The 12,500-nt window shown below is 38.9% G+C and overlaps 1 non-coding gene across 1 annotated transcript; it reads left to right on the forward strand.

The window, feature by feature from the left end:
• Positions 1-3,418: 3,418 nt before the first annotated feature.
• LOC149009282 (small nucleolar RNA R71) lies at positions 3,419-3,525 on the forward strand. Its single transcript, XR_016174886.1, has one exon. It is a non-coding gene; the product is annotated as a small nucleolar RNA R71 (small nucleolar RNA).
• The last annotated feature ends 8,975 nt before the right edge of the window (positions 3,526-12,500 follow it).

Below are 12,500 nucleotides of genomic sequence, written 5' to 3' on the forward strand. Positions count from 1 at the left end.
TCCACCGTTGGATTTGAGGCTTAAGTAGTCGTGAAGCTCTCCTCCAAAAATCAGCACGATCGGACATCGGATGACCGTTCGATGAAGGGTTTGATCGAAACTGGACAGAGGCATTCAAAAACGGGATTTTTCCTCTTTTTCTTTCTGAATATAATTCTTTTTCCTCTTTTTTTTTTTCTTTAATTAAATCCAAGATAGGAAATAAGATATTGAGGTATGCAAGGACTCTTTTCCATTTGGACTCTCTCAATAATATCTCTGTAGATTTGATTTAAAATCTCAGCCGTAGATCAGATTTGCCTTCTTTTATCTCTTCAATATTTCGGAGTTCGCCCATAATCACACATGTCTAGCCCATCATGCTCCAGATCAGGCCCATTTTCGCATTTGAGAATTTGAATGGACTTCTTGACGTGTAAAATAGCATGATTCAAGCCCAAAACTCCAAATATTTGCTTAAATCTTGAGAAGTTCTAAAATCTGCAAAAACAACATAAAACCCAAGGTAACTCCACTCTAAGTGTATAAAATGCATGCTTTATGCCCTAAGATTTCACACATAAAAGTGCTCATCAGATTCCCCCATACTTAGACTAAGCTTGTCCTCAAGCAAAAATTAAAGAAAATTCAAATGCAAGTAAGAAACTAGTGCAACAAAATAAATCCTAACTCACTTTCGTAGGAATCACGGTTACACTTAGCATGTGCAACAGGCCTTTAAACCACTAGGTTACCCCTAGAGGACGAGTTTTGTCTCGTGGATGTTTGCAGTGAATGTACATCCAAAATTCCAATTTTTAGCTGAAAATAAAACATTGCAAATTCCAACTCTAACAATTGGTAAGTACTCATACAAGATCAATAGCTATGACAATTTTTCTCACCATTGATTTAAGATCCCCCACACTTGAACTTTATTACCCCATATTGATTCTTGAGACTTAGCATATATCTCAATCAAGGACTCACCTTATATCTTTCAAGTACACCTCTCCTTTAAGCAAAACCACTCATAAAATAAGGGGACCAAGGACTAAGGTTTTGAAGTATTTTTGACCAAACAATTTTACCAAGGCATTGATGACACTTGTATTTATTTCTCTTTTTTTTCTTTTGAGTAGTGAACTCTACATTACTCCACTACGGTTGGCTTGAATGACATGGTGGAGCAGACACCAGAAACCCAAGTTACTTTGTAGCTTTGCTTTGCATATGCCCACATAGACAGTGATGCGAGAGTTCTTTTCAATAATCTCCTTCCTAAGAGTTTCGATCAAGTCACCTCGATTCCTGAGTCGGAGTGCCCTGTCTAGTTCCAAGGAATTCAACTTTTACTTTCTACTCTCTTTTTTTTTTTTCTTTTTTCCTTCTTTTGTCATGCCCTACACAAAATTGATCTCAACTTCTAGCCAAAGAAACAAGGACCCACAAAACTCATAGATGGTTCGACGCCTTAAGTTAAGGGCCTTTTATTTTTCTAAGGAAAGTCTCATCTCAACATATATACAAGTTACCTTCCTCTCAACAGGGTTTTTATGTGTTCATGATGGGTACCAAAATTACTCTCATTTCACACATCATAGCAATTGAAAGAATATGTATACTAACCAAAAGTCAAAGTTAAAATCTACAATGAACCTATACCCCCCCACACTTAAGTAATGCAATGTTCTCAATGCATGCATGCTAAACAAGGAAGACAAGTGAGGGGTATACCTTTCAGTCAAGATGTGCTTATCATGGGAAGCTTTAGTCTTATCTTCAATATCAATGTATGATGGGGAAGGTACTCCAAATAAGAAAAACCGTGAATCGAAAAATCATCTCTAAAGATCTCAAGAAAAACATTCACAATGTTAAAGAAAATTATCATCATACGTTGAGGTTCTCTAGAAGGTTTTGCATCTTTCATAAGATGAATATAATGTTGTTCAATGGAAGAGCTTAGACCTTTGACATTAGTGATAGACCAACTCAATGCTTCTCTATTATCATTCAGTAGTGTGATCAAATCTTCTGCTTTGTCAGAAGTTAAATCAGAGACAACAATGACAGGAAGAGAATTATCTTGTCCCAAGAAAGCATACTGCACGTTAGAAGGCAACTCTTTCAATTCTAGCTTGGGGGGTTCAATTATTGAGGGCTTGGGAATGGAGATGGAGATGGATAGAGGATTAATAGGCTCCAAAGGTGTGTAAAAATTTAAGACTTCGGAAAAGAAAGTTTCACTATCATCATCCAACATATCCATACATTCTTGAAATTTAGAATCAAAATCAATCTCAAAGTTGGTAATCACATTATTAGGAAAATCAAAAGATTCCTCAACTTCTATGGGTTTCTCAAACAAACCTTTATTAGGAGATACTTGAACATTTTCCTCATCACAGTGGTCACTAATCTCGCTCTTTTTATTAATATGTGACTCACCTGTTAAATACCCTTTCCCACTTCACAATGTAGACACAGAATTAATTGAAGCTAAAGAAAAAGGGGAGGATTCAACTTGGTTGACTTGATTTGGTAAATTTGATGGTCTTTGTTGAATCTGAATCCTAGGATTTAACTCAGGTTGGCTAGGCATTTTACCTCTTTCTCGCTCTGACAAAGCATTTGTAAGAGTGGAAATTTGTTTTTCCATATTATGCATAGAAGCCATAAAGGTGCTGGAAAACACTTCCATATTTTTCTCTAAGGTAGAAAAACGAGAAAACTCTGAATTGTTACCTCTGTTGAAACCAAGTGATGATTGATTTTGTGAAATGAGAGGCATATGAGACACAATAGGAGAATTGACAGGCCTAGCTAAATTGGGATTCTGAAAATTAGGGGCTTGAGGGAACTGGACATTTTGATTATAAGAAAATTGTGCACTTTGTTGTTGAGGGGCACCAAAGTGATTTTGTGTGGAATAATTGCTTAATCCATTTTGGTTTTGCCCTTGAGACCATGAATAGTTAGGATGATTCTTCCACCCATGATTGTACGTGTTACTGTATGGGTTTGGAAACATCTCACTGACATTTTCATGTTGGCCTCCAGAATAGCTAGGACATTCCTCAATTACATGTGTAGGAGATTGACACCATGCACACATAGCAATAGATTTGTCAATAAAATGTGCTTGACTTGGTGATGGTGGTGCAGCCTTAACTACCAAAGTCTCTATTTTTTTAAAAGATTATCTATTTGTGCTTCCTTATGAACTTGGCTATCAACAAAATATCCCCTACTAGTCCTTTCAAACTCTTGGGTTGATTCCCATTCTCTAGTTCTATTGGCTAGGTCTAAAAGAAATTCCCAAGCTTCGGAATCATCAGGGAATGATGTAAATCCTGTGGGGCACATTGATTCCAAAAGTTGCTTTGTTTGGTAATCGATACCTTCATAAATTATTTGGCATAAATGCCATAATTCTATACCATGGTGAGGGCATTCTTGGAGAAGGCTTTGAAACCTCTCCATTACCTTAGCAAAGGACTCATTGGGTTTCTGACGAAATTGAAGAATATCATTTCTTATTTTGTTCGTCTTAGAGAAAGGAAAGAATTTCTTCAAGAATAGGACAGTAAATTGTTCCCATGTGATAATGCTATCCCTAGGTAAGCTATAAAGCCACTTTTTTGCTTGGTCTTTTAATGGAAAGGTAATAAACCGTAGTCTTTTTCCTCTTTTTTCTTTCTGAATATAATTCTTTTTCCTCTTTTTTTTTCTTTAATTAAATCCAAGATAGGAAATAAGATATTGAGGTATGCAAGGACTCTTTTCCATTTGGACTCTCTCAATAATATCTCTGTAGATTTGATTTAAAATCTCAGCCGTAGATCAGATTTGCCTTCTTTTATCTCTTCAATATTTCGGAGTTCGCCCATAATCACACATGTCTAGCCCATCATGCTCCAGATCAGGCCCATTTTCGCATTTGAGAATTTGAATGGACTTCTTGACGTGTAAAATAGCATGATTCAAGCCCAAAACTCCAAATATTTGCTTAAATCTTGAGAAGTCCTAAAATCTGCAAAAACAACATAAAACCCAAGGTAACTCCACTCTAAGTGTATAAAATGCATGCTTTATGCCCTAAGATTTCACACATAAATGTGCTCATCAGGTTTTCTTCCACAATTCAATCAAGAAGTCTAGTTTCCAGAAATACCTTTGGATCAAGCATGTGAGGTCATTAGGTCCACCAACTAAGCTCACCTTCTTTGATGCGCAAGCAGGATTTGCCAAACACAGTTCAGCAACTTCGGACAGAGATTTGGAGGGCTATATGGGGTCAAATTGAGTGGGGTTTTCTCCTACAAGTCCATCAAGAAGTCTAGTTTCACAAAATATATTCGGATTGAGCACAGGAGTTCATTTGGTACATCAACCATATTAATCTCCTCCGATGCGCAAACTTTCCTTAAACACCGACAATGCATTTAAGCAAGGGGTATCATTGTCAATGTCCATGGGCTTGGTCTCCGAATCATGATCATCAATCAGAATGGTCCATAAATCTCTTCTTCCACCGCTTCGGGTCCTCGGACCTGAATACAACAATGGATCCGGGTCAGGGTCAAGGTTAGAATAGGGCTGGATATTACATTCTCCCACCCTTAAAATAATTTCGTCCTCGAAATTGGGAGAGTACCAGGCTTCTAAAGAGATGAAGGTACATCACTTTTACCTTGACCTTTCTTCTCCCAAAATCTTCGGAAAACAAATAACAATAAATCTTTTGTAAGAAAAACAAGGAATAAATCTAATATGCTTTGAAATCAAATCGGAAGTAGGATCATGAAGATTTCACAAGGATCATGGTGAAGATCAATATGAAGATCATAAAACCTTAAAATGAAAAGAGATTGTAGAGAGATGGTTGCAAGGATGCATCATCTTCTTCTAAATCTCAATCACAAAGAATAAAACATAGTAAGAGTAGATCAATACAATACAAGAGAGATTATTAACCTTTGATTGAGGAACAGGAGATGAAAAACTTGAAGTCTTGAAACAATTAGAAGGGATAACAAATCATGAAGATCACACTTGATTTCTCTCAGAAATCATCATGTGGAGAGTTCACAAGGTTATAGGGTGTATGGAGGTCCACTCTACAACAACAGGGATAGAAGGATCAGTCATGGGAATGACTTAAGATCACTTTCTCATCAAAGGGAAGAAATAGAAGGGGAAAAAGATCAGCTTCGAGATAAACTTCCACCAAATGAAACTAGGCAACTCATATGACAAAGAGTAAATCGAACAATGTATAAGGTAGGTATGGATTTGGCACAGTAGCAAGGTTAGGATTAGGCGGGATTTCACATTCTCCCCCCCCCTTAAAATAATTTCGTCCTCGAAATAGAAAGCATACCTGGACTTCCAATACGATGAGGAACTTTTTCAGGGGTGTGATTGTTCCACCAAATCTTTACCAAGGGAAAGGAAAGTACAACGAGAAATAAGTCTAATAGGTAAAGAAGCATGGACTCTTGGCTGACTTCTCAAATAGTCAAGAGGAATTCAAACATTACTCACAGATATTTCATACGGACTAGGCAAATTCATATAGCAAGAATAAATCAAAATAACGCATATGACCTTTATCCAATGAATCAGTAAGGATTAAATCAAGCAACACATATGATATGTACGTAATGCATAAGTAAAGAATAAATAGGAACAATGCTTGTGGTATTCATACAATGCACAGGCAACTATAAATCAAAACAATGCTTATAGTATATATGCAAATGCAAAAATCAGAGAATAGGTCAATAACAAGAGTTGGGGGTTAAGAGTAACGCACTGGTTATGAGATCTCGATCTGGTTCCGATTCACTTTCAACAATGCTAATTACTTCATTGGCAGGAGGGGCTTGCTAATCAATGGTAAAAACAGCTAATACCAAGTATCATGAATAAGATAAGAGTAACTAAATCAGAGTGCGGAATATAGATAATAATAAAGTGTGATCAAAATCATAAAGGGTGAGAAGGTGTGGTAGTCACCCTCTCAGAGCAGCGGAAAAGAAGTAAATCAACTTAGTTACATATCCGAATACCACCAGAATAATTCAAAGACAAGTTAATTACAATATCCAAGGTTCCACAAATACACTAGGGGAATGGGGCACTATGCTAGGGTTTCTTCTATACTAATGGTAGTCTCCTCAACAGTACGGATGAAGTAAACCCAGCGCTGCCACTCCCACACAACTGTGGGGCTAACCCTGGTGCGGATAGTAATCCTCCTCGGCTCCAATATATGGATCCTCACCGACGCCACTACCCGGAGGGTAGTATGTGGAATCATAGTCCGCCTTATAGGAGGTGCCATCGTAATCTTCGGTACCTGGAATGTATTCTAAAACATTTGCACAAAAGGAATGAGTTCGAAGAACTCAGCAAGGAAGTTATTCCATAATTAGAAATCATACACATTCAGAACATATAATAATGCAATGTGATATGGAACATATGATGCAGATATGAGCCTAACTTTATGAATGCTGGTCTCTAAGGTAGACATGCTTTAAGTCATAGCACCGTACTTCTCTGGGTCGTCAGTCACTCTCCCATTTCCATATCTTGGGAATGCCCGGGGAAGATCGGTAAAGTCATCAAAAAGCCATGGTAAGGGGATCAGTCACCGCTCTCTCACATCACCATTTGGTCAAGTACTGGCGCATGTCACAGTAAAGCCTAGCCCAATGCAAGTCATCTACTCATTCGGTCAAGTCAGATTCAGATACGTCCATTCCTTGCCCCCAGCGATCCTTTCCAGTATCCTTCACACTAGAGTCAGCGAAATCCCGGATTTCGGATCATCAACCCTATTGGTCATCCACATATAGTAAACGGGAAGCTCTCACGTCCTCTCGCGGATTGGTTACCGGTCTTGAGCACCCGTGAGCCCAAGTCTATCCATATGCAACTCTACCAATAAATGGCCCCTTTCAGGTATCCGTAGTATGGTTTATGTCCCCTATCGGATTGGCTACCGGCCTAGAGCGCCCATCCAACCATACACTACCACGGGTTGTTCGGTCTCAATGCCCTTCCGATTCGGGTCTGACACGACAAGGATGAACCTAGCCACACAACTAGACAATCCTATGTATGTCATCCAATAACTCGGGAGAGTGTCGATAGGCACCATCGAAGAACATCCCATACTATTCCCTCCGATGCCCAAGGACAGAAGTGTCAGTAGGACACCCCCAAACCCCAAGTCATACGTAAGCAATCACACATCAAATCTCATCATTTCTCATGCATCCAATGCATATTCACAATAGTAATCAAATATGATATTGAAACGAATCATTATAATCATAATTCATAAGCAAATCAAAATGATAAAGTAACCCAACAAAGTATAAAGATTTAAATGCTACTGTTCTAACACATGTGTAACAATCTCATAATGATTGAAAAGAAAATTTAGGGATCTTATTCTTTAAATAAAGCACAGTTCAATATTTGATGACTTATATGTTTATGGATATAACCATCCTTACCTTGGATGAGTTGATGATGAATTGAGAATACCAAGAGTAGTCCAATAGAATTGTTAAGGCCCTAAACAAACATCAATAATAAGTTAGAAAAGAAGTCGGGAAGATCGGATGTCATTTGAGTCAAAACTGACCAAGGTTGCTGTCAGCAACAACTTTGGTCGATGGTCTTGGTCGATGGTATCGACCAAAAGTATCGACCAAAATTGTCCTCGGGCAGAATAGTGGATTTTGGTCCGAAATGAGTTTTCCGGTGTTCGGATCAATCTGAAACTTGGAGGCATACTTAACAACAGTAGTAGGACACTATAAATCAAGGAATTAACCCAATCCAATGGTCCAATTGAAAAGCCCCAATTTGAGCTATCAAGTTCAAGTGATAAACATCATGGCATGAGTTGGAATTGATTGCATTGATGAGGAATAGCATGCAATAGCTAGAGAAACTAATAGAAATTCGATTGGAATCATATGGCAATGTTAAACATGAACATAATACACTCTATAGCTCAGTTTGATATCAAATGGTATGATGTTAATAGGTAAATCATGGAATACATATGCTAGGCATGAGATATAAGCATTAGCATCAATGAATGGCTAAGGGAATCATGGATTGAGCATGAGTAGGCACTTGGAGTGGTGGTTGCAAGGTTGCAGCACCATTCCAAATGTCCCATCAGCAAGATGACAATAGAAAAGAGTAGAAAAGGGTAGGGTAGAGAGTGGAATGAAGAGTCATACCTTAGTGTGGAAGATGAAGACAAGAATCAATGATAAACTAATTGTCTTTGATGAGATACCCTTCACACTAACCAAGGAGCTGCTTTGGGAAGCTCTCCCCACGTTCCCAGGTGAGAAAAATGATTGCAAAAGGCTCAAGGCTTGAGGTCATATTAAATAGAAAAGGAATATTCCATGGAATCATTAACTTGGCAGACTGGGACATTTTGGTCGATGGTATCGACCAAAATATTTTCAGCAGAAAACTCAGGTTTAGAACAGCAACTTCAAGTAGGGATTTGAAAGGCTATACAAGGTCAAATTGAGTGAGGTTTTCTTCCACAATTCAATCAAGAAGTCCAGTTTCGGGGAATAACTTTGGATTGTGCACAGGAGGTCATTTGGTACATCAACCATATTAATCTCCTCCGATGCGCAGACTTTCCTTAAACACCGACAATGCATTTAAGCAAGGGGTATCATTGTCAATGTCCATGGGCTCGGTCTCCGAATCCTGATCATCAATCAGAATGGTCCATAAATCTCTTCTTCCACCGCTTTGGGTCCTCGGACCTGAATACAACAGTGGATCCGGGTCAGGGTCAAGGTTAGAATAGGGCTGGATATTACATTCTCCCCCCCTTAAAAGAATTTCGTCCTCGAAATTGAAAGCGTACCTATGCTTCCAAAAAGATGAGGAAACTTCTCCTTCATGTCTTCTTCTTTCTCCCATGAAGCTTCTTCAGGGGTATGGTTTTTCCATCGAATCTTCACCAGAGGGATGGTGCGATTCCGCAACTGCTTGTCCTTTCTATCTAGGATTTCGGCTGGTCCTTCATCGTAAGAAGCTAAGTATCATGGGAGAGTAACTAAATCAGAAGATTAAATCATGACAGATGGTATCAGAGCCCAAGTTTTCGGACAATCATAACCACAGAACACAGTAATGGAAGCGTCCTTGAGTCATAGACCTAGAAGTGACTCAAATTTTCTTTGAAGTGAATAATAGAAAACTTGGATTAGAAACTTAAGTAAATAAAGCATAATACATCTTGGTTGAATAATAAACAATAATTAAAAGTTTATGACTTGTACTTGGGTTGTAGTCATGGTTAGAGTTAAGTTGTCAGTTTTAAGTATTGTGTTTGTGTTGTGAGTCGTGAGTTGGATCTTGAGTTGGAAGTTGTCGTCGTGAGTCGTCCTTGCCAGTGAGTCTCAGTTGTGAGTCGGGTGGTCGTCGTATATCATCATGAGTCTGAGTTGAGTTGTCGTCATGTGTTGTCGTATGAGTCTGAGTCGGGAGTTGTCATTGGGAGTAATGGTTGTGAGTGGTCGTCATGAGTTATAAGTCATAATTAAACATTTACAATTTCTAATGCAATAAAAGAAATGCATAATGTACAATAACATAAGTGAAACAAACTGAATTTCATTAATCACATAGGAGATTTTTACAAGTCAGAAAGGAAATACATCATTGAAAGCATAAAAGGAAACTCCTAGCACTATCTATCTAGGTGATCGAATCCGGTGATCTGTCTGGTCCCTCCTGGGTCTGAACTCCTTCTCCAGTCGTGCAAATCTCTCTCCCAAGGTATACATATAGGACTGTATCCTCTCCTGTCGAGCCTCGATCCTCTCAAGTATAGAGTAAATCGATGACTGATGAGAAGCCACACCCGGAGTCTCAAAAGTTGTATGTGTTGGACCTCCAATCTCGCGGAAGCGTGGTGTAAGAATCTCCTCGTGTCTCGAAATCTCATCCTGATCTTGATCCTCATCTCTATGATCCTCATCTCCCTGATTATCAATAAAATCCTCATCCTGAACTGGAACCCCATCATGATCATCATTGTCTCCATGCTCATCCCCATCATCATTGTCATCGGCATCCTCATCCTCTATACGGTAAGTCAGGTTATTATAGAAGTATCTGACAAGACCTGGGTAGACTGGCTGTGCCGTAGTGTATAAGTGAAGCCAATCCATAGCCTCTAATCTCTCTCGGATACGAAACACCTCTAAATCATCCACATCAACCAACCGCCCACGTTCGATCGGAATATCATGGAAATAGTACTCATATAGAAACTCAGCCGTAGGGGTAGTGAAATGCTCCTCGTCCGTAACCTCTGCCCGGGGAACATGTCCTCGACCTCTATCCACCCGTCGCCCTCCTCTAGGCATGGTGAATCTGTTGAAACAAAGAAAGAAATTCATTTGGATTAGTCCCAGTGTGTGATTGTTAGATGAAGGGCATTTTTGTAAATTTTCATAAAATTTCGTTTTTGGTAAAATTTTGATTTGATTATTCTAACATGTGCATAAGACCTGTACAATCATGCTAGAATACTTTGTTTGGTGAAAATTCATCTTTTTGACATTTTCAAGGTGAAAATTCAGCAAGTAGGAGAGAGAAAATCCCTCTTTTAGCTTGCATTTGTGATTTTTGAAAAAAAATTGGAATTTAACCGAATGGAGAGTGGGAACACCTTCCCCATAGTAAATCAGTATTGTAGAAATTTATTTCATGTTAAAATTCATTTTGGTTTGAAAATGAGACAAGTTTTTGTAAAGTTGGGTTTTTATGAAATGAATAGTGATTTGATAACCAAAATGAGTGTAATCTTGTGTTTGAAGCTTAGTCTTACTTGAAAATTAATGGAAGCATGTTTCTAATCACCTACATGCATGATTCTAACCATTATCAACAAGTTTTATTCAGTTTTAATGAAAAACACATCAATGGTAAATGAAGTTTTCAAGAAAAGAGAAGTGGGCCCTTTAAATTTGATTTTTGCGCAGATTTTTTTTGGTCGATCCTTTTGGTCGATGCCATCGACCAAAGTGCATCGACCAAGAAAGTGAAAATTTGCTGCTTTGGCCAATTTTGAGAAAAATTGCTTTTTATTACTTTGTTTGGATTTTTGATGACTTAAACAGTTGAAAGCAAGTGTGTTTGTGATATTGGAAGCGTGATCTTTGAATTTGGACATTTTCCCTATAGATTTTAATTTTCGTTTGGTTGTTAGAATGACCAGAAAAAGGAACTGCGGTGCTTCCTCAAGTCGGAATGGGAAGAGAGTTGTTCCTAAAGCTGGAGTGTCCTCTGGAAATGTTGAAGTCCAGAACCCTCCGAAGGGTCAAGCTACCGGCAACCTATCCGGTGCTCCTCCAGTGGTCAACTACCAAGAAATCATTAATCTCATGGGGGATATGTTGCAACAACAGAGTGTGCAGTTCAACCAAATTTTGACTGGGTTAATGGCCATGCACCGTGAGACCCGTGCTGCTACCCAGGCAGACCCTGACCTTGTTAATGTTGGAGAAGTGAAGTTAGGCCACCATAAGTCCCTACCCAGCGGAAGTTCCAGCCACACTAAAAGGACCGATAAAAAGTTCACTAGGCCTCCACCGTATCCCACTTTGACTTATCAGCCCCGAACTGTGGGACAAGGTGTTGGGGATGCAAACCTTAATCAAACTGCTGCAGACCCGAGGCTAGTGCATCAAAGACCTATAGAGCCGGTGCAACCTGTAGGACAGAGGGAACTCACTTGTTTCTACTGCTGTCAAAAAGGACACTTCGCCCGCCGCTGGCCTCACAAGCTAAGTCGTCAAGTTGCCTTGGCTGCAAAACCAGTTCAAGCCCCTCCTGCCAATGAAGTAATTAGCATTGTTGATAGTGAATCGGAACCAGATCAGGATCTCATAACCAGTGCGTTACTCTTAACCCCCAACTCTTGTTATTGACCTATTCTCTGATTTTTGCATTTGCATATATACTATAAGCATTGTTTTGATTTATAGTTGCCTGTGCATTGTATGAATGCCACAGGCATTGTTCCGATTTATTCTTTACTTATGCATTACGTACATATCATATGTGTTGCTTGATTTAATCCTTACTGATTCATTGCATAAAGGCCATATGCGTTATTTTGATTTATTCTTGCTATATGAATCTGCCTAGTCCATATGAAATATCTGTGAATAATGTTTGAATTCCTCTTGACTATTTGAGAAGTCAGCCAAGGGTCCATGCTTCTTTACCTATTAGACTTATTTCTCGTTGTACTTTCCTTTCCCTTGGTAAAGATTTGGTGGAACAATCACACCCCTGAAAAAGTTTCCTCATCTTATTGGAAGTCCAGGTATGCTTTCAATTTCGAGGACGAAATTATTTTAAGGGGGGGAGAATGTGAAATCCCGCCTAATCCTAACCTTGCTACTGTGCCAAATCCATACCTACCTTATACATTGTTC

This window comes from Hakea prostrata, chromosome 7 (assembly GCF_041222555.1).
Source record: "Hakea prostrata isolate BN-2017 chromosome 7, UWA_Hpros_2, whole genome shotgun sequence".
NCBI lineage: Eukaryota > Viridiplantae > Streptophyta > Magnoliopsida > Proteales > Proteaceae > Hakea > Hakea prostrata.